Consider the following 24,454-nt stretch of genomic DNA (forward strand, 5'->3'; position numbering starts at 1 on the left):
CCCTGGCCGGTTGGCTCAGTGGCGGAGCGTCGGCCTGGCGTGCGGGAGTCCCGGGTTCGATTCCCGGCCAGGGCACACAGGAGAGTCGCCCATCTGCTTCTCCACCCCTCCCCCTCTCCTTCCTCTCTGTCTCTCTCTTCCCTTCCTGCAGCCAGGGCTCCACTGAAGCAAGAGTTTGCCGGGGTGCTGGGGATGGCTCTGTGGCCTCTGCCTCGGGCGCTGGAATGGCTCTGATTGCGGCAGAGCGATGCCCAGATGGGCAGAGCATCGCCCCCTGGTGGGCGTGCCGGGTGGATCCTGGTCGGGCGGATGTGGGAGTCTGTCTGACTGCCTCCCCGTTTCCAACTTCAGAAAAATGCAAAAAAACAAAACAAAAAAAAAAAAATGAACTTTTAATTAAGGCAATAAATACCTATTCTTGCATGTATTTTCTTGATGTGATAAAAGTATATATGAAAGAGGAGCAAGATGTTTGTGTTTCTATGCCATTTAAACCACATAAAGAATTAAAGACAATTTCAGAATACGAAGGCCAGAATTCTTTCTCCAGAATTGCCACTGTTCTGCATACCACCAGACTTTTCTAAAATTTGCTTTCCCAATATTTCATCAGCTTTTCCTAATTATCTACCTACTAAATAGCTATTGAAGACAAGCAATATTACAAGGATAAGCACTCAGAAAGTCAACCTAAAAAAAAAAAGAAATAATGTAACAAATTTTATTGGTATACTTGTTTAAAACAACAGAAGTTACAATCAAACCATATCAGGAAACACAACCCTTTCTTTGGGTTCCTTTCATAGTAATGAAATGCTTTTCCACATTCCTTCTCTTCTCCCAAGTAATTGTCCACCTCCTACCCAACCTTCTTGCTAACACTAACTCCAAACATTTCTTTTGCTAAAAATTATTTTAATAGGGTCTTCTCTTCAGAAGAATAGGTGTAATAATTAAGAGCTAAGAGCTTGGCCCTGGCCATGTGGCTCAGTGAATAGAGTGTCATCCCAGCATGCCAAAGTCATGGGTTCAATCCCCAATCAGGGCACATAGGAGAAGCAAACACTGAATGCACAACCAGTGAAACAGTGAGTTGATGCTTTTCTTTCTCTCTCTCTCTCCTTCCCCACCCCTCCTCCCTCTTCCTTTTTCTCTCTCTCAAATCAATGGAAAATTTTTAAAAGAAAGGCAGTGCTAAGAGCTTGAACTCTGGAATAAGGCAGAGCTAAGCTTCACTTTAGAAGTTACATGGTCGGTGAAAGTTACTTAACCTCTTTGGGGCTTATCAATCCCATCTATAAAATTGGGTGAATAGGGTTTTATAAGAATTAACTGAGATAATATGTGAAAAGGACTTAAAACAATGCTTAAAACTCAGCATAATAAGTATCAGCTGTTATTTTTATTACTTGCTTGGAAGGCTATGAATGAGCAGCTGAGGAAGTGGACAAGCTACAATTTTTCTCTGAAATTAATGAGGTGAAGATGAATGGGCTTCAGTAATCCTCACATGACAATGGAGTGGTTTGAAGAAAGAATGCCAAGATCAAGCTTATGCCTTTAGCCCCATTGACCCCAAAATACATTTTATAGATTGTTTGTGTTGCTGGCCCTTAAATTATCAAGATAAAAGCCAAGGGGAAATGCACTAATAATCTAGGACTGGCTTTCACAGTTGCCCTTGACCAATCAGCATGACCTCCTCAGTTTATAATGTTTACATTTACTACTACCATCTAAAGAAGTATTCATTGTGGAAGAGAGGATAAAGATTGTTCCTAACCTTGGGAAAAAATGACATAAAAAATGTGAATACAAATATTTTTTAATACAGTTGAATTACATGTTTCTTTCAAGTGAAAACCAAATAGCAATTATAGTTATAAAGTCAACTCATGACTTCTGTACTGTCAGCCTTTCAGTAGTCCTCTGAGAGCCTTCACTATTGCACTCTAAGCTTATTCTGCACTATGTCTTAATTAGATAAAACTGCATCACTGAATCTGAGATCATACTAAATCATATAGTAGAGAAACTAATGAACACAAAAGCTGAGCTATAGCTCTTAAAACCAGATGGGAAAAGTCTACAGCTTTGTTTGTTTGTGTTTTGTTTTATTTTTTGTGGGTTTGTTAAAAATGATCAGTATAGTCATCTTACCAAATAGACTGTCGGGGATCACTGAATAGCACAGCTGGTGACAAATTTTCATTCCTGTAACTGTCAAAATATATGTAAGAAGGCTTAATAAACCAGGTGAAATCCCATATTTACCTGTTATTTGAATAAAAGTTTTCAAACTTAGAGTAAATAAAAAAAATTTCAGCCCGACCTGTGGTGGCGCAGTGGATAAAGCATCAACCTGGAAACACAGGGGTTGCCGGTTCAAATCCCTGGGCTCTCCTGGTCAGGGCACATGTGGGAGTTGATGCTTCCTGCTCCTCCCCCCTCCTCCCTCTCTCTCTCTCTCTCTCTCTCTCTCTCTCCTCTCTAAAATGAATAAATAAAATAAATAAATAAATAAATAAATAAATTTTCACATTCAAAACATTAAATTTTCTCTCCTATTCAGCTGAATGTATAAAGACCCAGGGATGAAGGAAGGAAGGAAGGAAGGAAGGAAGGAAGGAAGGAAGGAAGGAAGGAAGGAAGGAAGGAAGGAAGGAAGGAAGGAAGGAAGGGAGGGAGGGAGGGAGGGAGGGAGGGAGGGAGGGAGGGAGGGAGGGAGGGAGGGAGAGAGGGAGGGAGGGAAAAGAGGAAAGAAAGAAAGAAAAGAAAAGAAAGAAAAGAAAAGAAAGAAAAGAAAAAAGAAAGAAAGAAAGGAAGAAAAGAGAAACTAGAAAATAACCCAATTAAAAGAAAATGTTTAAGGTTTCTGATCAAACTAAACAAAATTCCATTGTCAGTTTTGAGCAGAATAATCAAACAAGAAGCTTTTACTCTTCACTTTTTTTTCTTTAGTCAGTATGTTTTGTATATCTTCCTTATAAATAATACAATATAAACAGCCTAAAAAAATTTTAATCAAATCTGACTTTATCTGAGGTTTGGACTTAGCCCATATTATCTTTTCTTACTTATGATACCCATTCTCAAGATTATTTCATTAGTGTAAAAAAAAGTGTGCATGTGGGAGAAATTTGGGGAGGGGTGTGAATATCAGGAACCTATTACAAGGAGAACATTTACTTAACAAAGCACAGTTACTTTCATCACAGGTAAGAGCATATGCATTAAAAGATTTGGGTGACTAAATGATGTTGGCAATTATTTAAGCATTTTCCTTTTTTCTTTGTCTTTTTTATTTCAAGAGATTTATTATAATTAGAAAAAATATTTTTATGTTATAAGTTACTGCTGGTGTAAGGTCAGAAAGTGGTGACCATTGTCCAAGTTTATAAAGCATATGGAACATACATATTTGTACAGAGACCAACTCTGGAAAGATACACAAGAAATATGTTACTGTGACTTCTTCTGAACAGATGAGCAAATTAGCTTGGGAAATGGGGTAGAAAAAAATACTTTTTTAACTTTTGTATTAATTGAAACTTAAATAACAAAATATTCTAAAAAGACATGCACAAATTTAATACTATTGATTATGAAACAAGATTATAGGCCAATCATGATAATCTAATATTTATGCACCACTAAGGACATTAGCTAAATAAGACTACTTTCATGCTCAGGAAGACAAATCCAGATGCCCTGAGGCTCAACAAAAAGCTGGCACCATGGTGAGTTGGCTCAGCAGAAGGAAACACTGCTCAGCCTCTCAGACCCAAACACTCCCCCTCGCAAAGGAGCCACCTTCTCAACCAGAAGGCTTCCCTTGGTTCCTTCCTTCAACTTTACCCCACTAATGCTGTTGCTCCACTCATCCTATAAATACATAAAGCCTGTGGTGGTGAAGTAGAGCATCGACCCGGAATGCTGTGGTCGTTGTTTCGAAACCCTAGGCTTGCCTGGTCAAGGCACATACAACATGCAACCAATGAACAGCTAGAGTGAAGCAACTACTTCTCGTTCCCTGCCCCTCCCCTTTGTAAAATCAATAAATAAAATTTTTTAAAAAACAAAATAAAATAAAAATATGCAAAGTCTTAAGGGGCAGATCTCTCTCTTGGAGCCACCCCAATAAGAAGATGTAGTCCAGCAGTGCTATCTGATAGTTCGGGGAATTTAGGCCACTTCTTCACTCTTGAGTTTTTCCACAATTGTCCCTATACTTTATGCTACATGGCACTAAAGGTATATGTGACCAAGACCTTTTTGTACAAACATACACTATTTCATTTACTCAATATATATTTATCAAGACTCTGCCATGTATCAGGCCCTGTGTCAGGCACTAAAAAATCTACAGCACAAATTTTTTTCAATAAAAACTTAAAAATCATAATTATTTAAGACTTAGGTAGAACAATCATTATATTCCATTTATTGGATACCATCCTATGTGCCAGCATTATGTTAGATGCCTACAGTACATTGTTTCTAATTCTTTTTTTTTTTCTAATTCTTAGTGGACATTAATATTTTCGCTTTATAAATGAGGAAACTGAGGCTGGAAGGATTTAAGAAATTAGACCAAGGCCAAATAGCTGGTAACAGCTGAGCCAGAATTAGGGCTGACTCTCTGGTTCCAAAGCCTGGCGCCTCCTGCTGGCTGGACCACTGCTGCCTCAGTGGAAAATAAGCAGCATTCTTTTTGTATTGATTTAAAATGTAGTGCTATTTTTCTCTTTTATTATTATTTTTTTTTTCTGAAGTGAAAAACAGGGAGGTAGAGAGACACACTCCTGCATGCGCCCAACTGTGATCTACCCAGCATGCCCAATAGGAGGCGATGCTCAGCCCATCTGGAGCATTGCTCCATTGCAACCGGAGCCATTCTAGCGCCTGAGGCAGAAGCTATGGAGCCATCCTCAGCACCCCAGCCAACTTTGCTCCAATGGAGCCTTGGCTGTGGGGAGGGAAGAGAGAGATAAAGAGAAAGGAGAGGGGGAAGGGTGGAGAAGCAGATGGGCACTTTTCCTGTGTGCCCTGACCAGGAATCAAACCCAGGACTTCCACACACTGGGCTGACCCTATACCACTGAGCAACCTTGTCAGGGCCAATATTTTTCTCTTTTATTATTATTTTTATTCAAAAACACATGCAAAATTCCAATAACATAGAAAAGCAAAGATAAAAAGTAAATTTAAAGAAGGGAAATAAAATAAAGTTGCCTGTTAAAGCAAGTCGGTATAGAAAAATGCCAAATTTTATAGTGTACTAAATTCCATTTTACCTAGGTGAAAATATTATTTCCTCTGGCCTTTTCTTTTTAGTCTTAAATAAGTGGCATTAAAGAGAATAGTCTTTCCCTTGCTAAAATAAATTAAGTGAATATAGCTCTTTCATTTATATGATAAAGCACACCCAGGAGACCAACTATGTCAACTTCTACCTTGTCTTCACAGTAATGTGAAAATCCCATCTACCATCTTGGATTTGGTCTTCAGAGGCCTAAATTTTCAAAGCCTCTGTAATTCATTATATTAAATATTACTGAGTACCAGTTACATGCTATGAACCATGCAGAAGAGAAATTTGACCAGCACCTTTCAAGGGAGTTCTTTATATAAAAAACTTCAACCCTGGACACTATAGTTATTTTTCATACTAATGAGTTACTTTTTACTTAAAATTTTAAGATGAGGTTAAGAACCTAGGGAGAAATTTATATACCATTTACAGCATCCATGCTAACCTCTTTAAAAGAATTAACAGTAACAATAAAATTCCAAATCCTCTAAAATACTATCACTGTTTTCAATGTAAGTGCTTTTTCATAAAGTTCTCAACTTGGCACACAGTGCATTTTTGTAAATTTTTGAAAAGTTCAGTATTAAGGAGTCTCTTTCCAAGTGTATCACAATAAAATCAAGGAGGAAGGGGTGAAGGTAGTCATTAATGTGTGCAACAGTATGCAAATGAAATACCACTTTTTACATGCTATTATTACAACACACCAAATTGTTACTACCCTTACCTGGTCAAATTTTTAAGCAAGGATATACTTTGAAAATTATTTAATCCAACTCTGTTATTTAAAGAATGTAAAAACAGAGGTAATTGTGAGAACATTATCTAGAATTAACCACATAATCTTCTTGGTAATATGGGTTCATTGATATTTGTTTCCCAACCCTTCATAAAGTTCTTTGAAAGCAGACGTTGTCCATCAAATACCTATTGCATATATACTACAAAAAAGGCATTGTGTAGAACAGGCTAGATCCAGAAATAAATACTTAAATTGCAAAGAGGTATTGCTATGAGAGAGATCTATTCAGTCCTCATGGAACTTCTAACTATTTGAGTGCATCCCAAAGGATTGGTAGGTATTCACTTAGTAGAGAACGAGAGTGGAGATTGTTCCTGGCAGAGGAAGTAAAGATACAGTACGGAAACCTAGCATGTCTAGGGGAATAAAGACTTCCTGTGGCCAGATACTGAGCACTGTGTCAAGTGGGCTCCATCCTCAAAGAATTGGGAATGATGTAGGCATTTAAGCATGATACAAGATTTTCATTTTATAAACAAATAAAACAGAAACAAAGTCATAGATACAGAAAACAAAACTGATGGTCGCCAGACGGAAGGGAGCTGGGGGATGGGTGAAAAGGTGAAAGGACTAGAACTATAAATTGGCAATTATAAAGACAGTCATGGGGCCCTGGCCGGTTTGCTCAGTGAATAGAGCATTGGCCGGGCATGTGGATGTCCGGGGTTCAAAGCTCAGTCAGGGCACACATGAGACGTGACCATCTGCTTTTTTCCCCTCTCACTCTCCCTCTTCTCTCTCTCTTCCCCTCTCACAGCTAGTGGCTCAATTGGTTCAACTGTTGGCCTCAGGCACTGAGGATAGCTCTGTAGATTCAAGCATCAACCCCAGGCAGGGGTTGCCAGGTGACTTCAATTGAGGCACATGCAGGAGTCTATCTCCTCGCATCTCACATAAAAAACAAACAAACAAAAAAACAGTTGTGGGAATGTAAAGTACAGCATAGGAAATATAGTCAATAATATTGTAATAACTATGTATGGTGTCAAACGAGTACTAGACTTACTGAGGTGGTCACTTTGAAAGTTATATAAATGTCTAACTACTATGTTGTACACCTGAAACTAATATATTGTATGTCAACTGTAATTGAAAAATAAATTCTAAGTAAAAGGGGCAAAAATTGGCCTAAGATGGGAGTAGGAATAACAGAAGGAAAGGAGTAAAGGGTAGATATGACTGGAAATATATTTGTAAGTTGAGGGAAGAGGCCTTTCTAATGGCTTCTATTTTCTCAGTGAAGCAGGAAATAGTTATCTGTTGACAATGGAGGGAGGCAGAATTGTAATGATCATGCTTTTGTCAAAACTCAGTAAACATATTTAAGACTTGTGTATGTCATTATATGTAAATTTTACATCAAAAGAAAAAAACTATAAATATTTAATTCTAAGTTTTAACTCATGCATGTACCTATACCAAATCTCTATCAAGACATAAAATGTTATCATTACCCTCAGTGGCTTTTAAAACTGCTCTACTTATAGCAAATGTTTATCTTATTCACTGTTGTATCCTTACTACCTATACCAATGCCTGGCACAAAGCAGGTGAATAAATGAACATGTGACATGATTTTTTTTTAAATTTGTATTCCAGAAATGCTCTAATTTATGCCCAACTGGGGAAGGAAATATGAGAAAGGAGAGGGAGACTATCTGGACGATGAAGAAGATACAGAGAGACCAGATGCCGGATGTAGGATTACTTCCTCTGTAACCCCTCAGTACCCATCGGCACACTAAAATACCACATGCTTACCAGATTCTTAATTTACACAAGAACCAAGATTATAGCAATTGTCTGATTTACTAAGCAAAAGTCTTCCATTAAAAAGTAATAAGATCTTGATTTGGGGTGTTGAACACACAATATACAGATGATGTATTATAGGATGGTACACCTGAAACCGGCATAATTTTATTAACTAACATCACCCCAATAAATTCAATTTTAAAAAAAGGGTAATGAGATTTTTAAACTAAAGATAAATTTATTTTATAAATAAATCCCCAATGTTTTATTAAACTGAATGCTAATAATTTAAATTTTTAATTTAGCTCCAATTAACTAAGTACCACTCAGAGCCTTAGCTACAAAGTCCTCTGGAAGGATCAAATTGGCACTGAACAATATCAGCAAATTGAACCATTGAATAATCATTAATATACAGAAATTAAATGTAAGCTTTCAATTTATTGCTTGCCAAAAGATAATAAAATGCCAAGTTTTCAAAATAATGTTTTTATATGATTGTTACTTCTGAATAGATAAAATTAGTTGATTAGAAGCAACTCTGTTTGACCTAATGGTTTCCAGTATTATCAAGTCCTAAAGACCATCTTTCTCAGTGTATCAGCAATTCTATTTTAAGGAAATACCATCTGTGCATCAGCAGAAGACCCATCCATTTACTTAGAAGAATAGAGGCTAACACCTCCATCTTGGATAAGTGATATTGCCTCTGAGTCTCAGAGTTTTTTATATACAAATGGTGATAGTAATGAGTGTCATATCTGTTGTCCAGGTTGCTATAGAGATCAAATGACATAATTAATGTGAGATCAATTATAAACTAAAAAAAAATGTAAAAATAAATTTAAGGATTTTTAAAGGGCATTTCTTCTTTATATGGCAAAAGGCAGATTACCTAACATAGAGACATAAACCCCCTTTTCTCTGAATTTATAGTCAGTACCTAAAAATCAATCATGTATATATAATGTTATGTTTCTTTGTATATACATTGCACAATCCAAAATTTTTCAAAGAATCTTCTATTTTCCTGTCAAATATTCCAATTATTTTTTATTAAAAAATCTTGATAATCAAAATTCAATTCATGTAATTTTCTGATTCTTCATTAAAAATACCTTAACTTGCTGTGTACAGATTACTTTCATCTCAACTTTTCAATTTTGGATATAACAAAAAGAGATAAAAAGAAATATAATAAGATTCTAATAAATTAACAGCTACTCTTTTTACCTTTAGACTGTTTTTGAAGAGGGAGAAATCATTTCCACAGTCGACAACAATAGAAAGCATCTTATTGTCTTCAGTATAAAAAATGCATAATAAAGAGCTTTTCATCTAATATTTTATATTAATACTGTTGAATTGTGGGAAATATGACAAAATATCCTAAGGGAAAGAAGCCATCACTTAAAATGCTAAAAGTTATCTCACCATTGAATTTTTGTTAAAACAAATAGTTTTAAGAATTCAGAGAAATAAAACATTTTTAAAAGTTAATTTTTTATTTAAAATTTAAAAACTTAAGTACTTAAGACTTGAAAATATTAATGAAAAAATTATATTCTATATATAATTGCAAAATAATTACTAAATTAAGCAAGTAAAACTGGTATAATGGATACTTAAGTAGCTTGATACAGAACATACAATTATAACACTTATAAATTGTCTAGAAACATACTGTGTATCTTCTTATATAATACACAGTTGATTAATTTTCTCAATGAAAATTTTCAGTTTGTTAGCACAGTAAAAACATTGATTATATGTTACCACAAATAATTGAGATCCAGAGTTATTAGTTGTTGAAATTCCCTTTGATTGTGTTTAAAATACAAGTTTAGTTTTTGCACAGAAGGTATGTATATACACAGTGGCCCTCTTTATGGAGCCAATGTTTTATTAAATCCCCTTTTTGTCACTCCACAAAAGGGCAGCCTTAGCTTACCAAACAAAACAGCTGAAAAGAACAGCAATGAGTAAATGTACCCCCCACTGGATCTATAAAAAGTATATGTTCCCACATGAAGAAGGCGTGCACACAGCATGGTTGAGAACAAGTCCTGGATCTACACTGTACTGTGTATAGTCTCCAGTGCAGAAAACCATCTGCCCTTTTGCCCTGAGAAACGGCCCCCTGTAAGCCACCTCTCGTGGCCCATTATAGTTCCTTCAACCCTGACACTAGGCTTTGAACTGATGGCTATCTATCACAAAAGGTTCGTTTCAAGCCACTTTTGCCCAGAAATTTCACAGCAGTTAGTCTGAGGTGACCAACTATGGCCTAACAAAAAGATTAGTGTGTCTGGGGCACAAAGCAAGGCAGAGATGTGAGTGACCCTCTTTGTAGCATCTTGCCACACAGAGAACACAGTCTACTACAGAATGTGCAGAGGCGCCTGAGGGGGAAGAAGAGAGGATTGGAGAGGAAATCTGTCTTCACTTGGAAACAAGTGCTCTTTAACACCAACAGGCATTTTCCCAAACAGTTTTAATGATTCGGCCTCCTTGACTCTTTATACAAGAAATATAAGTACATGACAATTTCTATTTAACCTCAGGAAAATAAGAAGAGTACAATGTTAACCCTTTGAGTAGTACAAACATTCTTGTACTACATCTTTGTGCCTTCTGACCATCCAGAGTACAATCTACAAAATTTTTATTTTAAAAATGTGTAAGATAACATTAAAAAAAGGCAAATGTATGTTCTTCTTGTTTCCATAAATTGGTTATCAAACAAACATGATTTTAAGCTAATAAAACTGTAACTGGGCCCTGGCCGGTTGGCTCAGTGGTAAAGCGTCGGCCCAGAGTGTGGAAGTCTTGGGTTCGATTCCTAGCCAGGGCACACAGGAGAAGCACCCATCTGCTTCCCCACCCCTCCCCCTCTCCTTCCTCTCTTTCTCTTCCCTTCTAGCAGCCAAGGCTCCATTGGAGCAAAGGTAACCCAGGCACTGAGGATGGCTCCATGGCCTCCACCTCAAGTGCTAGAGTGATAGAGTGATTCTGACCACAACAGAGCAGATGGGCAGGGCATTGTTCCTTGTTGGGCATGCCGGGTGGATCCCGGTCGGGTGCATGCGGGAGTCTGTCTGCCTGCCTCCCGGCTTCTAGCTTCGGAAAAATACAAATGTAAGGTTCCTAAATTAAATAAAATCTTTAAAAAATTTTTTTTATCTTGCTTGAGATTATTACTATACTTCAGGAGGGCAATGAAAAGAGGTGACTCACAAAGATGAAAGAAATCTGCCATTGTCCCTTAGGCAACCAACCTACCATTTGTCGATGAAGGAAGTTGGAGGGATTTACTTGATACAGGTTCTGTGCCAAAGGGTGCTCATCAAAAGCAAGACCATGTAACTTCTCAGACTACCTTTGTACTTTACATTTAATTTAAATAATAAAAGAATAGACAATTGCCATTAAAATGGCAGAATAAGTCTTAAGAATCAATGTCTTTAACAGGAAGTCATGTGAGCGGTTTCCTTCCTCTCCACCTCCCTCCACTGAGCAAACACCTACACATGATTCAATGTTAAAGACAATCTCTTCTATAAAGTTTTCCCTAGCTCACACTTCTCCATATATACTGCTCTCATAGAACTGATAACATTTCATTATTCTTATTGCACATGTGTCTCCTCTTCCTAGATGATAAGCTCTCAAGGATAAAGATGTGTATACCTAACACAGGCATTTAACTATTTGTCCATAATTTTTTAACTCTTCCAATGATGGAGAGTGTTGGGCAGATAAAATGTATTATGCTCACTTTGTTAAAGAGGCCGTTGCCCAGGTGATATTAATGTGTGTTGGGGTGGGCTAAAGGCAGGCAGAATCCTTGTAGCCTGGGGCTTGGTTTTGGGATTTAGCCTTTCCTACCCTTTTTGGTGTAAGGTGGTACAATCCTATCATGCCTCAGAGAAGTGACTTTGTATTAAGAGACTTCCCTATTATGTATATTGGATTAAGGGTTTGGATTTCTACACTATAAAATGGGAACGGAGCGGGAGTTTGGCGCTTGGTTCCTGAGGTTAGCATGAGAGAGCAGAGAAAGTAGAGCCAGCAGCGGAAGGAGGCCACGTGGAGTAGGCCAGGAGAAGCAGCCAAGATGGCGGAGTACTGAGTGAGATGCCAGTCTGTGTAGAGTTTGTATCTGGGATAAGGAAGAAAATGGGGAACTGAGGAGAATAAGGTTGGTGAGCTAGAAACCTTTGATTCTAGGAAACTCGGATAAGTCAGTGGCTTTGTGAGCACTGAGTGTGACTGGGTTTTGGAGCCCAGTGTGTATTTTTACATTGCCCGCCGGGTGCAAGGTAGGATTAAAGGTTATGGCCCACCAGTTTTTGGCTCCATGGTTTCTTTACCGACTGTCCGAATCCAATGCGAACCTGCATGTGAATGGCCACGATGGTGGCTCCTGGCCTTACAGAGAGCTACCACATCAAAAGAAAAATTAAAAATTATTATTTTTAAATAATTTTGTTTTGGGGGGAGAAGGGGTTGGCAGGTGACGGACACATGCTCCCCATTAACTTCTACGTCTGGATCCACATTCTGCCCTGCAGTGCCAAGTAGAAATGGCCCACCACACACCTGAAAATAACCACCCATTTTCTTTTAACATCCCCACCACAATCTCAACCTCTTATCTTTTTCACGCTAAATGTTCCCATTTTCTTCTGCTATTATTCCTACAAGATAAAGTTTAGGTGCTTTTAATCTTCATTGCTGTCCTCTAAAACTTCTTCAGTTTGTCAATATTTCGTTGAAAAATAAAAGATAAAAAACGTCCCTAGCCAGTGGCTCAGTAGATACAGTGTCAGCCCGGCCTACAGACATCCCAAGTTCAATTCCTGGTCAGGGCACATGTGAGAAGCAATCATCTGCTTCTCTCCCCCTCATCTCTTCCCCTTTCTCTCCCTCTTCCCCTCCCAGTGACTCGATTGGTTTTAGTGTGGCCCCAGGCACTAAAGATAGCTCCATTGGAACGTGTCAGCCTTAGGTGCTAAAAATAGCTCAGCACTCAAGCATTGGCCCAAAATGGGGTTACCAGGTGGATTTTGGTAGGGGCACATGCAGGAGTCTGCCTCACTACCTCCCCTCCTCACACCTAAAAATAAATAAACAAATACTGCATGCATGGTTCAAACAGTGCATCAAACAGAACTACTACCTAATATTGTTCCAGGCACAATAGTCTTATAAACGCTTTATATGTTCCCCCCGTAGCCTTCTCCTTTGTATCCCTCCATCTGCACTTCTGACAGATAATCAAGAAATTCTACGGGATTAGGACCTCTGTTTTCTCAATGACCAATGTTTTTAATCAAACAGAAGAAGCCCCTGTCCATTATCATCCACACATTCATACTAATATAGAGCTTTTCGGAAAAGCCCAAGACTATAAACAGTTGCTTCAAGTAATAAGCCTGACTGAAAGACAGGCAGGAGAAAGGCAGGGGGAGTAAGGGGACAATCTTACTGCTTCCTTCAGTTTTCAAATTGAACTTTTTAAATCTCTCCTCTCAAAATATCTAGCAACTAATCTGAATTTTTCCTGCATGCAAATATCAGAACAATATCCCAAACACATACACTTCAAACAACCAATAAGAGGCTTTGTTGAAAATACTAAGAAATTTCACTCAGTAGTAAATACCTTGAGAGTGTTTCAGATAACTTAGATTATACATCATTACATTACTATGTATCTGATTCTGTGTTACAGTTCAATATTCACAGTTTTCTGGCCCAATTAATACATTTTAATATTATTATGCTACACCATGAGTTGCATGTGAATGTTCTTTTCTCATTTCTAGAACTGCAATCTGTGTTACTATATTAATGAATTTGAGTTCAATTAACACATCAATTCAGGCTGCCTCTCTGAAGCATAATAATAGAACCTGATCTATATAATTTCAAACCTTGTATAATCTACTAGTCAGACAGCGTGCAACTATGTAACTTTATAAATGTACAATGATTATACCCTCTGTCCAGGATTCATTTTTCTCATATGTTGAGATGACATTGAAATAAGAAATATCTGGCAGTTTCATCAAAGAAAAAGGCTAGATGTCCTAGCCCATTAATTTTTATTGGATTTAGTTCTATAATTCCTTGGGAAATATCTAATATGTTTTTCCTGTGAAAGTTATACCTGTAAAGTTAAATGATCATTTACCAGCTCTTACAATACTCTGAGAACTAAATATACTGCCAAATACATAAGAAATGCATTTCTTATAAAAATTTATAATAGGCTATACTGAGGACTTAGGTTTGGCTAATTATGAGAAATTGCCTTTTGCTAATGATGTAGTTGAAATGAGAATGGTGTCCCCATGGAACACCTTCAAACTTCAATTCTGTTCATGAAGAATTTGGTGACTTAAACATGATGTTCCATTTCCCTTGAAGAATTCTCTCTCGACAAATTATTTTTTTAAGAAAGTAAGCTAATCCTCCAATTTGTTACAACTGGTTTAATATTCAGTTTTAAATTCTGCCTTAATTATAGCTATAAGATTTTCACAGTCAGGGACCAAAAAATATAACTGGCTTAGTGTTTAACCATCAAGAAGGCAACTTTATAATTTTTAAAAATATATCTTTCCCACCTGGCCTGTGGTAGTGCAGTGGATAGAGTGCCAACTCAGAACACGGAGGCCACCAATTTGAAACCCTGAGCTTGCCTGATCAAGGTACGTATGAGAAGCAATCAATTAACAACTAGCGTGAAGCAACTACTTCGCATTTTCCTCCCACCTCCTAATAAAATCAAAAAATAAAATCTAAAATGTATGCCCTAGCCGGATAGCTCGGTTGTTTAGAGCATCATCCCAAAGCACAGAGGTTGCTGGTTCAATCCAGGTCAGGGCACATACTATGTCTCTCTCCTGGTCTCTCCCTTCCTCTCTATAAAAATTAATAAAACATTTTAAAAATCTAAAATATATATATATATATATACCCCTCCCATAACCAGAAGCAACCTGAGTTCTTAAAAAATAAAATGTTGAGCCTGACCAGGCGGTGGCACAGTGAATAGAGCATCAGAGTGTGATGCGAAGGATCCAGGTTCAAACCCTGAGGTTGCTAGCTTGAGTGTGGGCTCATCTGGTTTGAGCAAAGCTCACCAGCTTGGACCCCAGGTCGCTGGCTTGACCAAGGGGTTACTTGGTCTGCTGAAGACCTGCAGTCAAGGCACATAGGAGAAAGCAATCAATGAACAACTAAGGTGTTGCAACAAAAACTGATGATTGATGCTTCTCATCTCTCTCCGTTTCTGTCTGTCTGTCCCTATCTATCCCTCTCTCTGACTGTCTCTGAAGAAAGAAAAAAAAAGTAAAATGTTGATAAAAGCAAATAATCTAATATAAGAGATATTTTATAAAACATGTTTTCTGCAGACCAGACCAATTCTGAAAATCCTAAAATTAAGAGTACAAATATGAATAATTGGCCGTGGCTAGATGGCTCAGTGGATAGAGTCTCAGACTGGTGTATGGACACCCCAGGTTTGATTCTGGTCAGGGCACAGATGAGAAGCGACCATCTGCTTTTCTTCCCCTCCTTCTCCCACTTCTCTCTCTCTTCCCTTCCCACAGCCAGTGGTTCAATTGTTTCAAGTGTCACCCTGGGCACTGAGGATAGCCTGGCTGGTGCGAGCATCAGCTTCAGGCACTGAGGATAGCTCAGTTGATTCAAGCATTGGCCCCAGACGAGGGTTGCTGGGTGGCCCCTGTTCAGGGCGCATGCAGAACTCTGTCACACTATATCCCCTCCTTTCACGTAAAAAAAAAATATATATATATATATGGTCTTCTCTAAAAAAAATTCTAATCTCTATGGATATTGAAAGATAGAGCAGGGTCTATGATCTAGCAAAGGGTTTACATCATCTTATGATGAAACTATGCTCTTCCCCAAGCTGATCTGCACCCCCAGTTCTAGAATAAGTATGCTCTCACAAAGCATTCAGATTAGAGCCAGTGCAAAAACACTTCATGATATAGTGATGATCCTTTTAAAACTGAAATTCAAATATTTGCCTTTGCCTTAAACTGGTGTCTCCCAAACAAGTAAATGCAAACTCTCTGCATCAGCTATAGGACAAAAGAAAGCAAAAATATTAAGCACTTTAACAGGATTCAACAGGATTGAACAAGAAAGATGAAAACATATGAGTATTTCCTTCTATTATGTTTATTACTATATGTTTTAAAAGTACATTACTTTATGTTTAAAAGAGGTTTTAAAACAAGGAACTACCCAAGTATCCCTCTTTAGAGTTGTTGTTTTTTTTAATCACAAGTCCGCTCTGTTAAAGCAACAAAATATTTTTGGCATGTAACCAAAATCTCATCAATTGTACAGGAAACAGACCCTTTGTCTCTCTGAGCAGCAGTAAAGGAATTAGCAAAAACAAGCACTTTACAAAAGGCAGCATAATGGGAGCCAAGATGGTTGATCCATTTTCTAAAAAAGATGGATGTGATATGAAAGTACAAGCTATGTTCAATATAAGAAATACCAGGAGGGCCTTGGCCAGTTGGCTCAGCGGTAGAGCACCGGCCTGGCGTGCGGGAGACCCGGGTTCGATTCCCGGCCAGGGCACATAGGAGAAGCGCCCATCTGCTTCTCCACCCCCCCTCCTTCCTCTCTGTCTCTCTCTTCCCCTCCCGCAGCCAAGGCTCCATTGGAGCAAAGATGGCCCGGGCGCTGGGGATGGCTCCTTGGCCTCTGCCCCAGGTGCTAGAGTGGCTCTGGTCGCGGCAGAGCGACGCCCAAGATGGGCAGAGCATCGCCCCCTGGTGGGAAAAGCGTCGCCCCTGGTGGGCATGCCGGGTGGATCCCGGTCGGGCGCATGCGGGAGTCTGTCTATCTCTCCCCGTTTCCAGCTTCAGAAAAATACAAAAAAAAAAACAAAAAAAAAAAACAAGAAAAAAAAAGAAATACCAGAACACTAGTCATGAGAATTCAAGGAACCAGAATCACACCTGATGGCTCAAGGGTTGTAGTTTTGAAGTGGGCCTTGCTGATATGAAGAATGATGAAGTTGCATTTAGAAAATCCAAACCAATTACTAAGGATATTCAGGGGTAAAACTGCCTGACTAACATCTATGGCAGGGGTCCCCAAACTACGGCCCGCGGGCCACATGCGGCCCCCTGAGGCCATTTATCCGGCCCCCACCGCACTTCCGGAAGGGGCACCTCTTTCATTGGTGGTCAGTGAGAGGAGCATAGTTCCCATTGAAATACTGGTCAGTTTGTTGATTTAAATTTACTTGTTCTTTATTTTAAATGTTATATTTGTTCCCGTTTTGTTTTTTTACTTTAAAATAAGATATGTGCAGTGTGCATAGGGATTTGTTCATAGTTTTTTTTATAGTCCGGCCCTCCAATGGTCTGAGGGACAGTGAACTGGCCCCCTGTGTAAAAAGTTTGGGGACCCCTGACATGGATCTTACCCGTGATAAATGTACTCCATAGTCAGATAATGGCAGACCACGACTGATGCTCATGTTAATGTCAAGACTACCTACTGATAGTTATTTACTTTTGTTTGTTCTGTGTTGGTTTTAACAAAAATGCAACAATCACATTCAAAAGACTTCTTATACTCAGCACCAAGAGCTCTGCCAAAATCAGAAGACAGAAATCATTCTGCAAGAGGTACAGACAAAATACTTGAAGGAAGTGGTCAATGAATTAAGTCCAGGCAACACTGGATAAAACATAGAAAAGGCCTGTCCATTTATTGACCTGCTTCATGATGTCATTGTTAGGAAGGTAAAAACGCTAAGGAAATCCAAGCCTGAACTGGGAAAACTCATGTAGCTTTATGGTGAAGGTAGCAGTTCTGGAAAAGTTACTGGAGATGAAACAGGTGCTAACGTTGAACGAGCTGATTGAGATGAACCACCAGTCCAAGAATCTGTTTAGAATTCAGACTTCTAATGGTGATAAATAAAACATCTTATTTGGGGAGGAGAGGGGAAGGTTTACAGGGAATACAAAAAATAGAGTAACAAGTAAAATAACGCCATGCACAAAAAAATTGGTATTTAGAACATGCGATATTCTATAAGGCAACTGGCCTTTTATCTTCAAAAAGTTAGTCATTAAGAAAATCAGAGAAGAAAATCTTCTACCCTAAAGGGAACTGAAGAAACATAGCAACTAAATGCACTGCATAATCTTGAATTGATTTTGGTTAAAGAAAAAAATGGAGAAAAGACATTCTCATGGTGAAACAATTTCATTATGACCATGTTTTTCATGGCAACATTTATAATGAAAAAAATTGGAACTGATAGAAACATATAACAAAAAGAATATATTGAAAAGAATTACAGCACTGCCTGACCAGGTGGTGGTGTAGTGGATAGAGCGTTGGACTGGGACACAGAGGTCCCAGGTTCGAAACCCCAAGATCACCAGCTTGAGCGCAGGCTCTTCTAGTTTGAGCAAAGCTCACCAACTTGAGCCCAAGGTAACTGGCTTGAGCAAGGGGTCACTCAGTTTGCTGTAGCCTCACGGTCAAGGCACATATGAGAAAGCAATCAGTAAACAACTAAAGTGCTGCAACAAAGAATTGATGCTTCTCATCTCTCTCCCTTCCTGTCTGTCTGTCCCTATCTATCCATTTCTGACTCTCTTTCTGTCTCTATCAAACAAACAAAAAAAGAATTACAGTACGTTCATAACATTATTTGTTAATAATAATAATAATAAAAACTTTAACAATCTAGAGCGCAGTTTAAAATAAATAATGTTTTATTATATTAATAAAAAAGTATAGGTATAGGCCCTGGCTGGTTGGCTCAGCGGTAGAGCGTCGGCCTAGCGTGCGGAGGACCCGGGTTCGATTCCCAGCCAGGGCACACAGGAGAAGCACCCATTTGCTTCTCCACCCCTCCTCCGCGCCTTCCTCTCTGTCTCTCTCTTCCCCTCCCGCAGCCAAGGCTCCATTGGAGCAAAGATGGCCTGGGCGCTGGGGATGGCTCTGTGGCCTCTGCCTCAGGCGCTAGAGTGGCTCTGGTCGCAACATGGCGACGCCCAGGATGGGCAGAGCATCGCCCCCTGGTGGGCAGAGCGTCGCCCCATGGTGGGCGTGCCGGGTGGATCCTGGTCGGGCGCATGCGGGAGTCTGTCTGACTGTCTCTCCCTGTTTTCAGCTTCAGAAAAATGCAAAAAAAAAAAAAGAAAAAAGAAAAAAGTATAGGTATAAATCTGTATATAAAATATGGGCTTAATATACAATATAAGAATCTACCTCTGGATTATGTGCTATGTTTTTTTGTTATATTTTTCTCCATTTCTAAAGATTTTTGTTTAGTAGAAATACACTATTTTATAATTTCCTAAAAATTAGTTAATGTTTTATAAAAATCAAGAAAGTCTGACCCCTAAAAAGAGAAATTTCTCGGCCCTGGCAGGTTGGCTCAGTGGTAGAGCGTTGTCGGCCTGGCGTTCGGGAGTCCCGGGTTCGATTCCTGGCCAGGGCACACAGGAGAAGCGCCCATCTGCTTCTCCACTCCCCCCCTCCTTCGTCTCTGTCTCTCTTCCCCTCCCGCAGCTGAGGCTCCATTGGAGCAAAAAGATGGCCCGGGCGCTGGGGATGGCTCCTTGGCCTCTGTGCCAGGCGCTAGAGTGGCTCTGGTCGCGGCAGAGCAACGCCCCGGAGGGGCAGAGCATCGCCCCCTGGTGGGCGTGCCAGGTGGATCCCGGTCAGGCGCATGCAGGAGTCTGTCTGACTGCCTCCCCGTTTCCAGCTTCAGAAAATTAAAAAAAAAAAAAGAGAGAGAGAAATTTCTCAAGAAAATTGGAGAAAATAAAAATAATATATGGATATTAGATGACATTAGAAAATTATTAATTTTCGTAAGTATGATAATATAGTCTTAGAAAGTCTATGCTAAAATATGTAGTGATGAAGTATCATGTCTACGTTTTACATTTAAATGGTTCAACAAAACATACATGCAACTATAGACATATATAGGTGTAAATACATAGATAAAGCACATAGAGGAAAATGTTAGACTTGGATATTAAATAGAAAAAATTCATTGAGACAGTACAAAAAAGTATTTTACAATATTTATTATTAAAAAATAAGTTCACTTTTATTTAAAATGGTGTGTATTCTAAATAAATATATTTAACTATAAATTGTTATATACTGGTAAACATTCACTAGTTTTCAAAAAATAACATTAAAATTAAAACTAATAGTGAAAAAAAAGTAATAGTTAACTTGATCATGATAATTATTTCACAATATATATTAAATCATAATGTTGTTCACCTTAAAACATCACTTTGTGCAATCTAAATATATATAATTTTTATCAATAAAGCTAAAAAAATGAAATCTTTGCTGGATATGGCTCATATATGTCTTTGGTTATTAAGAATGCAATCAAGGCCCTGACCGGTTGGCTAAGCAGTAGAGCGTCGGCCTGGCGTGCAGGAGTCCCGGGTTCGATTCCCGGCCAGGGCACACAGGAGAGGCGCCCATCTGCTTCTCCACCCCTCCCCCTCTCCTTCCTCTCTGTCTCTCTCTTCCCCTCCCACAGCCGAGGCTCCATTGGAGCAATGATGGCCCGGGCACTGAGGACGGCTCTGTAGCCTCTGCTTCAGGCACTAGAATAGCTCTGGATGCAACAGCGAGACACCCAGAGGGGCAGAGCATCGCCCCCTGGTGGGAATGCTGGGTGGATCCCGGTCGGGCGCATGCGGGAGTCTGTCTGACTGCCTCCCCATTTCCAGATTTGGAAAAATGAAAAAAAAAAAAGAATGCAATCAAGCAGCTATAAAGTATCAGAGGTTGCTATGAAGTGACTATGTTATGCTCTAAAACTTTCTGTTTTAGACAAAGAAATTCCTCTCCTATCCAAAAAAAGTAAAGAAAACCTAAATTCCAAATAAATAAGGTATTTTCGAAAGTAGGGGGTTATAGGAAGAACAGTTATTTTGACATTTTAGGTTCCTTTTTAATTAAACAGTAGACATTTTAATTTTATAAAGGACTAGCACTCCACCCGGTAAACTAATTTTAGAACATTTAGGTGGCCAGACAGTCCTCCTAGAAGACACCTGGATATGATCTGGTTGTGACCTAAAGGAACAACTTAATAGTTATTAACTACTAATAATTTACTCAAAACCACATTTTACATGCAGGAAGTACAACAGCATTCAAGAACAGCAAAAGTAGGACATGGAAACAACCAAAAAGCCCATCAATAGATGACTGGATAAAGAAGATGTGGCACATATACACTATGGAATACTACTCAGCCATAAGAAATGATGACATCGGATCATTTACAGCAAAATGGTGGGATCTTGATAATATGATACGAAGCGAAATAAGTAAATCAGAAAAATGCAGGAACTGCATTATTCCATACGTAGGTGGGACATAAAAGTGAAACTAAGAGACATTGATAAGAGTGTGGTGGTTACAGGGGGGAGGGGGGAAAGGGAGAGGGAAAGGGGGAGGGGGAGGGGGAGGGGCACAAAGAAAACTAGATAGAAGGTGACAGAGGACAATCTGACTTTGGGTGGTGGGTATGCAACATAATTGAACAACAAGATAACCTGGACTTGTTATCTTTGAATATATGTATCCTGATTTATTGATGTCACCCCATTAAAAAAATAAAATTATTAATTAAAAAAAAAAATTAAAATATTCATATTCTGGGAATGTTTAGAAATTTATATATAAACCATTACATTGATATAATTAAAATATTCTTAAGAGGCAAAAGAATTAAATACTAATATAAAATAATAAACACTAATGACTAACTAAAAAACAGAAGCCTAATAAGAATGCTGTAAATAACTTCCAGTGTTAAGTACTGGAGAAAGAGACAGTATACATATTGGGAAGGAAACTGTGTGATCTAACATTTGGAATACGTTGAAATAAATCAATTTTATAACAAGAGGTAAAAAAAAAAAAAAAAAGCAAAAGCCACTTCCAAGTTCTTAAATGGTCATTTCCAAAAACTGGTCTAAAAAATTATATCCAGCTAGTTAATAAAGTTAAACATTAAAGCAAAAGAACTACAGAGGGCCTGACAGGCGGTGGCACAGTGGATAGAGCATCAGACTGGGATGCGGAAGGACCCAGGTTCGAGACCCCGAGGTTAGCACCTTGAGCACGGGCTCATCTGATTTGAGCAAAAGCTCACCAGCTTGGACCCAAGGTCACTGGCTCCAGCAAGGGGTTACTCACTCTGCTGAAGGCCCACGGTCAAGGCACATATGAGAAAGCAATCAATGAACAACTAAGGTGTCGCAACGCGCAACGAAAAATTGATGATTGATGCTTCTCATCTCTCTCTGTCCCTGTCTATCTGTCTCTCTGATAAAAAATAATAATAATAACAAATAAATAAATTTTTAAAAGTCTGGATAAATAAAAAAATTTAAAAAAAGAACTGCAGGTCAGAGTAATGGCGGGTAGGAAGCGATACCGATAAATCTCCCCCAAAACTCAACAAGACCTTCAACCAGAAACAGAAAAACCTATCCTTGGAGCCTCCAGATGTTTCGCAATACACCCGAAGGTATGGTCGAGTGAAAAATTGGCTAAATATATAACCAAACCCCGAAGGAAATGGGGAGTAAGAAATGCTCCGCCTTCCTCACTAACCTAAACAGGGCGGCTTTCTCTGGGAACTGAATATAGAAACTGAGGCAGGCAAAGGGGGTGAATAGATCCAGGCCGCGGCACAAACGGCCGAACCAGGCTGTGGCACGGAGATCCAAGCCAAGGAAAAACTGTTCCTGTGGCAACCCGGGCAATACAAGCTAACACTCGCGCCAAATCCAGACAAAGAAAGACAAGCGGGGCAGCCATTTTACCCGATCTCCTGGACGGCATGCGCAGATAGTGGGCAAGAGATTTCTTCCAAAGCCCCGGGAGTTGGTGCCCGTGTTACCCCACAGAGAGGCAGAGTCAGAGGCCTTTGTGTGGGCTGAAAGCGGAATCTCTGGGCAGCCCCAGTGCCCTGAGAAAGCAGCGCATGGGAGGGAGCGAGAACTAATTCCAATGGTGGAACTTTTCCCTGCTGGTGGGGGTTTCACTCAGAGGGAAATGCAGCTGGCCTGATATCCTGGTCTGTGCGCGCAGATAGCGAGAGATTCCTCCGAGTGCCTCGGCAGTGCATGCCCGTGTTATCGCACAGAGGGGCAGAGTCAGGGGCCTTTGTGTGGGCCAAAGCGGAATCTCGGGCTGCCCCAGCACCTTGCAAAAGCCGCGCACGGGGACGAAGCGAGAGCCAATTCCAACGCTGGAACTTTTCCATGCGGTTGGGGGTTTCACTCAGAGCGTAAGACTGCCGGCCGGATATCCTGGTCTGCGCGCACAGATAGTGAGCAAGAGTTTCCTCCAAGAGCCCCGGGAGTGGGCGCCCGCCTGTGTTACCGGACAGAGTGGCAGAGCCAGAGGTCTTTGAGTGGGCGGAAAGCCCGCCTGATTATGCTAGCAGCTCTGACTGACTGAGCCTTACCCAGAGCCCTGTGCTGAGTGGAAATAGAGTGGGGAGTTGCCAGCTCTTTGAGCCTCTTACTATCCAGGCAGAGGCAGCAGCAACCCCATAGCTGGATTATCAGGCTACTAATTGAGGAAGGAAAGACTAGGAGAAAGGCTCCAGGAACACGAACGCTCTCACTGTCAGAGCCTATAAATGCTAATGAGCCTCGACTGCCAACGGAGCTAAAGCACAATACATGACATAGTCATAGAGACTTATCAACTGCAAACCTCTACCTGAGAGTGCCAAAGGGGCAGAACCCGGGGTACAGAATCACCGACCAGGAAGAAGGAGAGAAAAGAAAAAGCAAGAAGATAACCTCTCAAAATCAAGAATAATCTGCAGACTTTATAACCTATCCCGTTTTATTATATTTGTTCGTTTGTTTCTCTTATCTTCATTCTTGATATTTTTTTTTCCTCCTCCAATTTGGCCGATTAACTCTCTGCCAGTCTTACTCTCTCCTCTCCTTGAACTACATGACCCATAAGTGTTACATCTCCCATTATCTTTTCTTTCCTCTTCCTTTCTCTCTATGAGGGTTGCAGGCCAAAACCCTTAACTCTCTCTCTCTCCTCTTTTTTATTTTTTCTTCTTTTAGTGGTTCCCTCTTTTTTTCTCTCTCTCTCTTTCTTTTCTCCCTCTATATTAGTTTCTTCCTTTCTCCTTTACATCTCCTCTCATTCAAACCTCAATAACAAACAAATTATCTTATCTGGGACTCAAACTTATGTTTGTGGCATTTTGGGGGGGTTTTACTTCACCTTTTTAACTCACTAGCAGTGCTCCCATCCCTGGCTCTCCATATTATCTAGTTCTTGTTCCACTAAATACAGTAGTAATTTTTTAATTTGTCCCCCCATTTTTCTGTTTCCCTCTTATTCCTCTCATCATAACTTTTAGTCAACCAACACCTAAAAGCAAATCATTTTATTCTTGACCCAAATTTTTCCTTATTTGCTTTTTGTGGGTCCATACCCCCTTCTTTTTTCTTTTTTTTTCT

General features: G+C 39.5%; 1 protein-coding gene and 1 pseudogene across 1 annotated transcript in view; one reads left to right on the forward strand and one right to left on the reverse strand.

Moving 5' to 3' along the window:
* LOC136405574 (small ribosomal subunit protein eS1-like) overlaps positions 1–17,836 on the forward strand; it is a 103,216-nt pseudogene extending 85,380 nt beyond the window's left edge.
* The window catches only part of COL25A1 (collagen type XXV alpha 1 chain), a 599,542-nt gene that overhangs the window by 546,333 nt on the left and 28,755 nt on the right, over positions 1–24,454 (reverse strand). The window lies entirely within an intron of this gene.

This window comes from Saccopteryx leptura, chromosome 5 (genome assembly GCF_036850995.1).
Source record: "Saccopteryx leptura isolate mSacLep1 chromosome 5, mSacLep1_pri_phased_curated, whole genome shotgun sequence".
Lineage (NCBI taxonomy): Eukaryota > Metazoa > Chordata > Mammalia > Chiroptera > Emballonuridae > Saccopteryx > Saccopteryx leptura.